This window comes from Oncorhynchus mykiss, chromosome 12 (assembly GCF_057628025.1).
Source record: "Oncorhynchus mykiss isolate SJ-2025 chromosome 12, ASM5762802v1, whole genome shotgun sequence".
Taxonomy (NCBI): Eukaryota; Metazoa; Chordata; class Actinopteri; order Salmoniformes; family Salmonidae; genus Oncorhynchus; species Oncorhynchus mykiss.
Window position 1 is genome coordinate 32,771,332 of NC_143033.1, and position 12,781 is coordinate 32,784,112.

Genomic DNA, 12,781 nt, shown 5'->3' on the forward strand with positions numbered 1-12,781 from the left:
GAAAGGTTAGAGGTCTGGGGGAAAGAATGGGGAGTCGGAGGAGCACTCTGTGCAGGTGAGTGGAGGTCTCGCTCCACACAGCCCAGCCTGTCAACAGCCTCAAGTACCCTTCAGTCAGTGGCATTCCCTAGGCTGGCAGCTGGATGGGAGGGGGAAGGAGGATGTGTGTGTGTGTGTGTGTGTGTGTGTGCGTGTGTGTGTGTGTGTGTGTGTGTGTGTGTGTGTGTGTGTGTGTGTGTGTGTGTGTGTGTGCGCACTTGTGCATGTGTGCCGACTGTTGTCTGTCGGTGGGGCCACTGCCAACACATAAGTGAGGCTAACCTGATGAGTGAGGAGACACAAGCTGCCCTCCATGTAGCAGGCCTAACTTAAGGGCCAGTGACACGCCAAGGGTTACAAACTCTGGTTCTGACAACTTTGGCTGTCCAAGAGCTTGTCAGACCATCAAAGCCATGCTGTCATAGAGTGCGTGTTTGGGTGTGATGTGAAGGGACGGTGTCTGGCTATATGGTGACTCTTGACTTGGAGTGCAATAGTAAACTTCAACCTCTCACAAGGCCTCCACTTGACCTCTTGAACACAAAGCTAAAGGCAGTGCCACCTTTGCTAATGGTGACAGCAAGCATTTCCCAACGTAATTAAATACTTGTATAAGTCTATTAATCCCCTAAATGTATGCTCAATATAAAAAACAATAACGTGAACACAATACTGAATTATTATGATAATAGTTTTGTTGAAATTAATTCACTGAAATTTACTACCAGAGATCTACCATGCCTTTAGAATTCTGTTCTGAGTTCTGAGTTATGTCTGCATGCTACAATGCTACAATTCCACTGACCTCATTCTGACCTCTCTAAAACATTTGATCGAACAATGAGGTTGAAATATAGCACAGAAGCACAGAAACATAGAAGGTTTAACTAATACTTTCACTTTGCGAAATAATTCATATAAGCCATGAAAGCATGGCTAATTCTATCCATTTTACAGAGGACCACTAGTAGCTAAAGGAATGCAAATAAACTTGTTTGCGCATTCTGTCTTTTTTCTTTCTCTCTCCACACAAAGCCCAGAGAGAAGCAGAGGAGGAGCTGTTAGCTAATGTGAACAGAATGTCCAGGCAGCTTTGTTGCTCAGCCGAACACCATCACATATAGCAGTTTTAGAACACCATAGTTCAAGGCCGCTAAAAAGCATTGTCCTCTAATAATAACAAAACAACCCGACACTAATTGTCACTGAAGTTTACTTTTCTATGTATTTTCCAAAAGTATCTGTTTAGCTAGGGTGGCTCTGGGGGAGTTGGCCTGTAATCGAGAGGGGAAAAGGAGAGTTTAATGGACAGCAGTGAAAATCTTCCGGGGTTAATGTCAGCCGAGACCATATAATGACAATCGCCTTTGTGTGCCCTCTGGTCTAGATACTCGCTGTGAATGAGGGAGACAAAGAAATTGACTGGAGTGTTAAAGGCTTTGAGATGTACTGACCCGTACCTTAAATGGACTTTTGTGAACCACTCCCCACCCTCCTGCTCTTTGTAAAAAGGGCCCAGCAGTATGTGCTGTTAAATGCTGTTTTTGTTGTTTGCTGTGAGCAGGCGCCTGGGCCGGCGCTCCGGGGCAGTTAGGATGTGTCCTGAGGCATGTTGCCTGGGAGATAGTAGAGGCAAGGCATGCACTGCAGCAACATCCCAAATAAAGACTAACTTGTAAGATGGGTGAGATGAGTGATTAGGGGAACTGGTGAAGGGAGGTGATGGAAGGTGGTTGAGTGGAGAAATATGTAGAGATAATGGGTGCTTTCCAGAGAAATAGAATTACAGGTAATTCTATTTCTATGGTGCTTTCCCTCAAAATCAAGTCAGTCGAACATCGTCATAGATACGGTACAGATGCTCTCATAATATTGAAGATCAAGACTCTTGGCATAGAGAGCACTCATTATTGAGAATGATTCAGCACTAAAATAAGAATAAAAACAGTTACCATAATAGGAGACACAAAACATGCAATGCGTTTTAGATCAAAGGCAGACATTCATGTTAATTGATGTCTTCAGATACTTATTCCAATTGATTTCAGCTGTAACTATTTCTATAATGAAAAAAGATTTTCATTACACAAAGCTAAAAGCACAAAGCTAGCTATATATTGCCTAATTTTACAATACCTCTATATGACAGTGTTACATTTAAACTCGAAAAGGGAATGTAAATCTTCATGAATATAGAACATCAGTGTCCTTTCAAATGCATACAGGATTTTTTTTTGGGGGGGGGGGGGGATACAGGTTAAATAGCAAAAACTTGCCAAATAATTTATTTTATTTGTATTTATTTTATGCATTTTAAATACATTACAGCATATATTACTGAATGTATTTATATAGAATGTCACTACATGGCCAAAAGTACAGTACCAGTCAAAGGTTTGGACACACATACTAATTCAAGGGTTTTTCTTTATGTTTTACTATTTTCTACATTGTAGAATAATAGTGAAGACTTCAAAACTATGAAATAACACATTGAATTATGTAGTAACCAAAAAAGTGTTAAACAAATCAAAATATATTTTATATTTTATATTCTTCAAAGTAGCCACCCTTTGCCTTTATGACAGCTTTGCACACTCTTAGCATTCTCTCAACCAGCTTTACCAGCTTTAAGTGTACTTTGAATTCTAAATAAATCACCGACAGTGTCACCAGCAAAGCACCCCCACACCATCACACCTCCTCCATGCTTCACTTCATATATCCAAGATGGCGTAGCATTCGGATGTGTATTAGTCTTGTCCCGTGTTAATGAGTCTGTAAAGTCTGTTTTTAATTTTTTCCGTATATATTTTAATCTCACTTTCCATCTACGAACTAAACATATTTTCCTGCAACCCGCTTCACCCAATGTGGTATGGATTTGCAATTATTTTATACCTTATAACTGGAACCTCCATCAGAAGCTAGCCTTTAGTTCGGACACTAGCCAGCTTTAGCTTGGACAATTACCTGCCAATCTGCATAGTGCAATATCAACCCAGAGAATATCGGACTGCTTTCTCCACCACATCACTGGATTCATGCCTCAAGCTCTGGACCATCACACCGGATCATTGCAGCTAGCTAGCTGCAACCGAGTGGCTACTCTTGGCTAACGCCTCTGTCCCGAACCAAGCACCAGTAAGCTAGCCCCGAGCTAGGTTCATCTCCCGGCCAGCCAACGGAGTATACCAGCTAATTCTTGGGCTACAATAGCTCTTCTGCCAATTGGCCTGGACCCTTTATTGTCAACACGGAGCCCCACCGATCCATCACAACTGGCCTGCCGACGTAATCGTCCGATGTGTTTCAACAGGCAATTTCCGGTGCGATGTCGCCAAAACCCATCTGCCAGCCCCGGCCTGCTAGCTTTCTGAACGCCATGTCTCCCGCTTGGCTAGCATAGTAGAAATGACTGAATGGCTCCCTGACTCACCTATTACTGGTTATTGGAACCTATGATCACTCAGCTACACAGCTAATGACTGCTGGTCTATTCATTAACACTGTAACTCATTTTGTTTATCTTTCAACCCCAGCCTCAAACTTAGGTCCTGTGTGTACCTAACTGACCCTCTCTGCCCATTCATCGCCATTTACCCGTTGTCTTAACTCTCCCAACCAACGCCCGTGATTGCTTTATGCCTATCTCTAATGTCAATATGCCTTGTCTACTGCTGTTTCGGTTAATTATTATTGTTGTATTTAGCTGTAGAGCCCCCGGCCCTGCTCAACATGCCTTAGATAATTATTTTGTCCCAACCCCCACGCATGCTGAGACCTCACCTGGCTTAACTGGTGCCTAAAGAGACACAACCTCTCTCATCGTCACTCAATGCCTAGGTTTACCTCCACTGTACTCACATCCTACCATACCCTTGTCTGTACATTATGTCCTGAATCTATTCTACCATGCTCAGAAATCTGCTCCTTTGATTCTCTATTCCCAGATGACCAGTTCTTATAGCCTTTAGCCGTACCCTTATCCTACTCCTCCTCTGTTCTTCTGGTGATGTAGAGGTTAACCCAGGCCCTGTAGCCCCCAGTACCACACCTATTCCCCAGGTGCTCTCATTTGTTGATGTCTGTAACTGTAACATGTTAACATCAGAAGCCTCCTCCCTAAGTTTATTTTATTCACTGCTTTAGCACACTCCGCCAACTCTGATGTCCTAGCCTTGTCTGAATCCTGGCTTAGGAAGGCCAGCAAAGATTCTGACATTTCCATCCCAACTACAACATTTTCTGTCAAGATAGAACTGCCAAAAGGGTTGGAGATGCAATCTACTGCGATAGCCTGCAAAGTTCTGTCTTACTATCCAGGTCTGTGCCCAAAGAGTTCGAGCTTCTACTTTTAAAAATCCACCTTTCCAGAAATAAGTCTCTCACTGTTGTCGCTTGTTATAGAACCCCCTCAACCCACAGCTGTGCCCTGGACACTATATGTGAATTGATTGCCCCCCATCTATCTTCAGAGTTCGTACTGTTAGGTGACCTAAACTGGGATATGCTTAATAACACCCCGGCAGTCCGACAATCTAAAATAGATGCCCTCAATCTCACACAAATTATCAAGGAACCTACCAGGTACAACACTAAATTCGTAAACATGGGCACCCTGATAGATAACATCCTGACCAACTTGCCCTTCAAATACACCTCTGCTGTCTTCAACCAGGATCTCAGCGATCACTGCTTCATTGCCTGCATCCGTAATGGGTCCGCGGTCAAACAACCACCCCTTATCACTGTCAAACGCTCCCTAAAATACTTCAGCAAGCAGGCCTTTCTTATCGACCTGGCCCGGGTATCCTGGAAGGATATTGACCTCATCCGGTCAGTCGAGGATGCCTGGTTGTTCTTTAAAAGTGCTTTCCTCGCCATCTTAAATAAGCATGCCCCATTCAAAAACAGATATAGCCCCTGACTTGACTACCCTTGACATCCTGTGGTGTACTGCATTAACCACGAATAGCCCCCACTTTTCAGGGAAGTCAATATACACAGTCAGTTAGGAAAGCAAAGGCTAGCTTTTTCAAACAGAAATGTGCATCCTGTAGCACTAATTCCAAAAAGTTTAAGGACACTAAAGTCCATGGAGAATAAGAGCACCTTATCTCAGCTGCCCACTGCATTGAGGCTAGGAAACACTGTGACCACCGATAAATCTACGATTATTGAGTATTTCAATAAGCATTTTTCTACAGCCGGCCATGCTTTCCACCTGGCTACCCCTACCCCGGCCAACAGCTCTGCACCCCCCGCAGCAACATGCCCAAACCCCTCGCTTCTCCTTCAGCCAAATCCAGACAGCTGATGTTCTATAATAGCTGCAAAATATGGACCCCTTCAAATCAGCTGGGCTAGACAATCTGGACCCTCTCTTTCTAAAATTATCTGCCACAATTGTTGCAACCCCTATTACTAGCCTGTTCAACCTCTCTTTCGTATCATCTGAGATTTCTAAAGATTGGAAAGCTGCCACGGTCATCCCTCTCTTCAAAGGGAGAGACACTCTAGACCCAAACTGTTACAGACCTATATCCATCCTGCCCTGCGTTTCTAAAGTCTTCGAAAAGCCACATCAACAAACAGATCACGACCATTTCGAATCCCACCGTACCTTCTCCGCTTGCAATCTGGTTTCCGAGCTGGTCATGGGTGCACCTCAGCCACGCTCAAGGTCCTAAACGATATCATAACCGCCATTGATAAAAGACAGTACTGTGCAGCCGTCTTCATCGACCTGGCCAAGGCTTTCGACTCTGTCAATCACCGCATTCTTACCGGTAGCCTTGGTTCCTTAAATAACTGCCTTGCCTGGTGTACCAACGACTTCTAAGATAGGGTTCAGTGTGTCAAATCGGAGGGCCTGTTGTCCGGACCTTTGGCAGTCTCTAAGGGGGTGCCACAGGGTTCAATTCTCAGACCGACTCTTTTCTCTGTATATATCAATGATTTCGCTCTTGCTGCTGGTGATTGTCTGATCCACCTCTATGCAAACGACACCATTCTGTATACATCTGGCCCTTCTTTGGACACTGTGTTAACAAACCTCCAAACAAGCTCCAATGCCATACTACTCTCCTTCCATGGCCTCCAACTGCTCTTAAATGCTAGTAAAACTAAATGCATGCTCTTCAACCGATTGCTGCCCGCACCCGCGCAACTAGCACCAATACTCTGGACAGTTCTGACTTAGAATATATGGACAACCTTAAATACCTAGGTGTCTGGTTAGACTGTAAACTCTCCTTCCAGACTCACATTACGCATCTCCAATTCAAAATTAAATCTAGAATCGGCTTCCTATTTCACAACAAAGCCTCCTTCACTCATGCTGCCAAACTTATCCTTGTAAAACTGACTATCCTACCGATCCTTGACTTCGGAAATGTCATTTACAAAAAATCTTTCAACACTCTACTCAGCAACTTGGATGCAGTCTATCACAGTGCCCTTTTTGTCACTCAAGCTCCATACATTACCCACCACTATGACCTGTGCGCTCTCGTTGGCTGGCCCTCACTACATATCCGTCGCCAAACCCACTGTTTCCAGGTCATCTATAAGTCTTTGCTAGGTAAAGCCCCGCCTTATCTCAGCTCACTGGTCACCAAAGCAACACCCACCCATAGCACGCGCTCCAGCAGGTATATTTCACTGGTCATCCCCAAAGCCAACCCCTCCTTTGGCCCCCTTTCCTTCTAGTTCTCTGCTGCCAATGACTGGAACGAATTGCAAAAGTCACTGAAGCTGGAGACTTATATCTCCCTCACTAACTATAAGCATCAGCTGTCAGAGCAGCTTACCGATCACTGCACCTGTACACAGCCCATCTGTAAATAGCCCATCCAACTATCTCATCCCCATATTATTTTTTGCTCTTTTGCACCCCAGAATCTCTACTTGCACATCATCATCTGCACATCAATCACTCCAGTGTTAATGCTAAATTTGAATTATTTCGCCATTATGGCCTATTTATTGCCTTACCTTCCTAATCTTACTACATGTGCACACCCTGTATACAGATTTTTCTATTGTGTTATTGACTGTATGTTTGTTTATCCCATGTGTAACTTTTTGTTGTTGTTTTTGTCGCATTGCTTTGCTTTATCTTGGCCAGGTCGCAGTTGTAAATGAGAACTTGTTCTCAACTGGCCTACCTGGTTAAATAAAGGTGAAATAATAATAATAATAATAAAAACGGTGAGAACCACATATGCGTCTCACAAAGACACGGCGGTTGGTACCAAAAATCTCAAATTTAGACTCATCAGGTCAAAGGACTAATTTCCACCGGTCTAATGTCCATTGCTCGTGTTTCTTGGCCCAAGCAAGTCTCTTCTTCTTATTGGTTCCCTTTGCAGCAATTTGATTATAAAGGCCTGATTCACACAGTCTCCTCTGTACAGTTGATGTTAAGATGTGTCTGTTACTTGAACTCTATGAAGCGTTTATTTGGGTCCCAATCTGAGGTGCAGTTATCTATAATGTACTTATCCTCTGCAGTGGAGGTAACTCTGGGTCTTCCTTTCTTGTGGTGGTCCTCATGAGAGCCAGCTTCATCATAGCACTTGATGGTTTTTGCAACTGCACTTGACGAAACTTTCAAAGTTCTTGAAATGTTCATGACTGACTGACCTTCATGTCTTAAAGTAATGATGGACTGTTGTTTCTCTTATTTGAGCTGTTCTTGACATAATATGGACTTGGTCTTGTACCAAATAGTGTTATCTTCTGTATACCACCCCTACCTTGTCACAACACAACTGATTGGTTCAAACGATTTAAGAAGGAAAGACATTCCACAAATTAACTGTTAACAAGGCACACCTGTTAATTGAAATGCATTCCAGGTGACTACATCATGAAGCTGGTTGAGAGAATGCCAATAGTGTGCAAAGCTGTCATCAAGGCGAAGGGTGGCTACTCTTAAATATAAAATATATTTTTATTTGTTTAACACTTTATTGGTTACTACATGATTCCATATGGGTTATTTCATCATTTTGATGTCTTCACTATTATTCTACAATATAGAAAAAAATAACAAAAATAAAGAAAAACCCTTGACTTCATGATTCCGTATGTGGGTAGTGTTCTCCTGGGATCCGCCAAACCCAGATTCATCCGTCCGACTGCCAGATGGGGAAGTGTGATTCATCACTCTAGAGAACGCTTTTCCACTGCTCCAGAGTCCAATGGCAGCAAGCTTCACACCACTCCAGCCGACGCTTGCCATTGCGCATGGTGATCTTAGGCTTTTGCGCAGCTGATCCATCATGGAAACCCGTTTCATGAAGCTCCCGACAGTTATTGTGCTGACGTTGCTTCCAGAGGCAGTTTGGAACTCGGTAGTGAGTGTTGCAACCGAGGACAGACGATTATGCACTACGCTCTACAGCACTCGGCAGCCCCGTTCTGTGAGCCATTGTTGCTCCTAGACGTTTCCACTTCACAATAACAGCACTTACAGTTGACCGGGGCAGCTCTAGCAGGACAGAAATTTGACGAACTGACTTGTTGGAAAGGTGGCATCCTATGATGGTGCCACATCGAAAGCCACTGAGTTCTTCAGTACGGGCTATTCTACTGCCAATGTTTTCTACTGCCAATGTCTATGGAGATTGCATGGCTGTGTGCTCGATTTTATACACCTGTCAGCAAATGTTCATCATTTCTACCAGCTACCTGTGCAACTAGAGGTGAAAAAACACTTGACCACCTTTACTCCACACACAGAGACACATACAAAGCTTTCCCTTGCCCTCTATTTGTTCAATCTGACCATAACTCTATCCTAGGGCTGTGGGGGTCATTAACTTTTGTCAGCCGGTTATTGTCATGCAAAAGACTGCCGCTCTCATGGTAATTGCCGGTCAATGAACATAAACACATTTAGCATCTCCAGGCCTCCATGTATTCAAGCAGCTGATGCATGATTTCAGAACATCTGTATTTCAAAAAGTCTAATAAATCACTTTAATATACACCATCACAATAAATCCATTATTTATTTTAGTTAAGTCTAAAGAAACATTATGATATGAAGAAAATGTATTTCAGAAGAACAGAATTTGAGTTGGCCTACTGTATTTTAGTTATCTGACTATCTGTTATCTGTTATTTCGCCCAAGCTCTGTATGCCATGGACTTTCCAACCTTGTTCCTGAAGTTACCAATTGCTTACTTTGGGAAACCAAGTAAAATCTGTTTGGGAACATCGATAGTAACCGTGTTTTCGCAACGAAACATTTCACTAAACTGTTGACAGACCGTCTGCGTGCAAAAAAAATGAATAAAGGAGAGAGGGGAGGACATGGAAATGCATGGTGGTGAAGTATTATTTATAGCTAAAGGTAATGTGCCACCCAATGAATTATTCAAATATAAAAATTCCCTATTACTAGGCTATTCAAAATCTAATTCACTAATTGTAGGCAAACTGTGCCTCACAATCAATGAACCAACAGCATCGCCCAGAACAATAGCAAAGGACCTTCTGAAGATGCTGAAGGAACATAGAAAATACCAATTGGTAGTTTCAGTTTTGTCACATCGTTGCAACTCCTGTACAACCTCAGGAGAGGCGAAGGTCGAGAGTCATGGGTCCCTCGAAACACTAGCCAGCCAAGCCAATTGTGCGCCGCCACGGCCATCTGTGACAAAGCCTGGGATCGAACCTAGGTCTGGAGTAACTCCTCAAGGACTGCGATGCAGTGCCTTAGATCAATGTGCCACTCAGGAGGCCCCTGCAAATTGAATTTAACAAACAATTAGTCCCCCTAAAAATGCAGCCCTCCTTTGAATTCCAAAAAGTTTGCCCAACCCTGACCTAGGCTATACCTTCTCTCCCAGACTCATGAATATACATTGTGCAGCATAGCATAAGGTAACCAGTCCATCCAGTATGCATAATAACACAGTCCATACTCAAAGGCTAGACCAATTACAGTTGAAGTCGGAAGTTTACATACACTTAGGTTGGAGTCATTAAAACTCATTTTTCAACCACTTCACAAATTTCTTGTTAACAAACTATAGCTTTGGCAAGTTGGTTAGGACATGTACTTTGTGCTTTGTACAAGTAATTTTTCCAACAATTGTTTACAGACAGATTATTACACTTATAATTCACTGTATCACAATTCCAATGGGTCAGAAGTTTGCATTTACTAAGTTGACTGTGCCTTTAAACAGATGGGAAAATTCCAGAAAAGGATATCTTGGCTTTAGAAGCTTCTGATTGGCTAATTGACATAATTTAGGTCAATTGTAGGTGTACCTGTGGATGTATTTCAAGGCCTACCTTCAAACTCAGTGCCTCTTCGCTTGACATCATTGGAAAATCAAAAGAAATCAGCCAAGACTTCAGAAGAAAATGGTAGACCTCCACAAGTCTGGTTCATCCTTGGGAGCAATTTCCAAACGCCTGAAGGTACCACGTAACAATAGTACAAACAATAGTACAAACAATAGTACGCAAGTATAAACACCATCATGGGACCACGCAGCCGTTAAACTGCTCAGGAAGGAGACGCATTCTGTCTCCTAGAGATGAACGTACTTTGGTGCAAAAAGAGCAAATCAATCCCAGAACAATAGCAAAGGACCTTCTGAAGATGCTGAAGGAAACAGGTACAAAACTATCTATATCCACAGTAAACAAGTCCTATATCAACATAACCTGAAAGGTCACTCAGCAAGGAAGAAGTCACTGCTCCAAAACCACCAGAGAAAAGCCAGACTACGGTTTGCAACTGCACATGGGGACAAAGATCGTACTTTTTGGAGAAATGTCCTGTGGTCTGATGAAACAAAAATAGAACTGTTTGGCCATAATGGCCATCGTTATGTTTGTAGGAAAAAGGGGGAGGCTTGCAGCTGAAGAACAACATCCCAACCGTGAAGCACGGGGGTGGCAGCATCATGTTGTGGGGGTGCTTTGCTGCAGAAGGGACTGGTGCACTTCACAAAATAGATGGCATCGTGAGGATGGAAATTATGTGGATATATTGAAGCAACATCTCAAGACATCAGTCAGGAAGTTGAAGCTTGGTTGCAAATGAGTCTTCCAAATAGACAATGATCCCAAGAATACTTCCAAAGTTGTGTCAAAATGGCTTAAGTACAACAAAGTCAAGGTATTGGAATGGCCATCACAAAGCCCTGACCTCAATCCTATAGAAAATTTGAGGGCAGAACTGAAGAAGCATGTGGAGCAAAGAGGCCTACAAACCTGACTCAGTTACACCAGCTCTGTCAGGAGGAATTGGCCAAAATGTACCCAACTTATTGTGGGAAGCCTTTGGAAGGCTACCCAAAATTTTTGACCCAAGTTAAACCATTTAAAGGAAATGCTACCAAATACTAATTGAGTGTATGTACACTTCTGACCCACTGGGAATGTGATGAAAGAAATAAAAGCCGAAATAAATAATTCTCTCTACTATTATTCTGACATTTCACACTCTAAAAATAAAATGGTGATCCTAACTGACCTAAACAGGGAATTTTTACTAGGATTAAATGTCAGGAATTGTGAAAAACTGAGTTTAAATGTATTTGGCTAAGGTGCAAGTAACTTTCCGACTTCAACTGTATGTAGCAATGACATCTTAAATCAGTTTTGTTTGATGTTTTTCTGCCATGGGTAATATGCCAGTAGGCTATGTATATTATAACTGCACAATCTTCATTTTAATTCCGTTTTTTGGGGGGGCTTGGGCTCATAAGCCTATGCGTAACCTCTAATATGCATATGTTTGTTTTGAATGAATCATCGCCTTAGAAAGCACTGTCCATTTTGTTGTGTTAGGCTTTGAATACAATAATTAGAATTTCCTTCTCCCAGCTGCCATGTTCAGAAGCACCTCTCACTCACATGGCTCTGTCAGATATATACATTCTTCTTAGCCAATGCCCTTCACTTGATCTGTCTCTGAACAGGGGCATGGGAAAAAACTACATGTCATCTATGCACTTAAATAGCGAATGGAGGACACTTTTCCTGTAGTTCATTTTCATGCCAGCCAGGTAGGCTATACTCCTGTAAAGCAAAGCAATGTGCTTAATATTAGGAAATTTGATAAATATATATAGTAGGCCTAGCCTTTTTAATAGAGGCCATCAAAACTTTGTTTTCTAACAAAGTGGATAGCCTATAGAAATGTTGCACAACATGATCTCATGGGCTCTCATGAAGAGATTGAATTTAATTTTTGGAAACATTTATATTGATGTCAGAGTGATTAGAGAGACAATAGAGTGCTGAGTACCAGGCATTTAACAAGTTTGGTAAGATACTAATGACCATCAGCAGCATCCAAGCATGGAGAAGCCTAGTTACCTAATTTGGCTGCAGTCATGACTCTTGACTGCCGGTGTGGCGCTAATATGGTCACCATAACAGCCCTTTAAATAGGTTAAAATTCACAATGCCGCAAGGCCAGATGGATTACCAGGATACGTACTCAGAGCATGCGCTAATCAGCTGGCAAGTGTCTTCACTGACATTTTCAACCTCACCCTGATCCAGTCTGTAATACCTTCATGTTTCAAGCAGACCACCATAGTCCCTGTGCCCAAAATGCCAAGGTAGCCTACCTTAATGACTATCGACCTGTATCACTCAAGTCTGTAGCCATGATGTGCTTTGAAAGGCGGGTCATAGTTCACATCAACACCATCATCCCAGACACCCTGAATCCACTCCAATTCACTTACCGAAAAA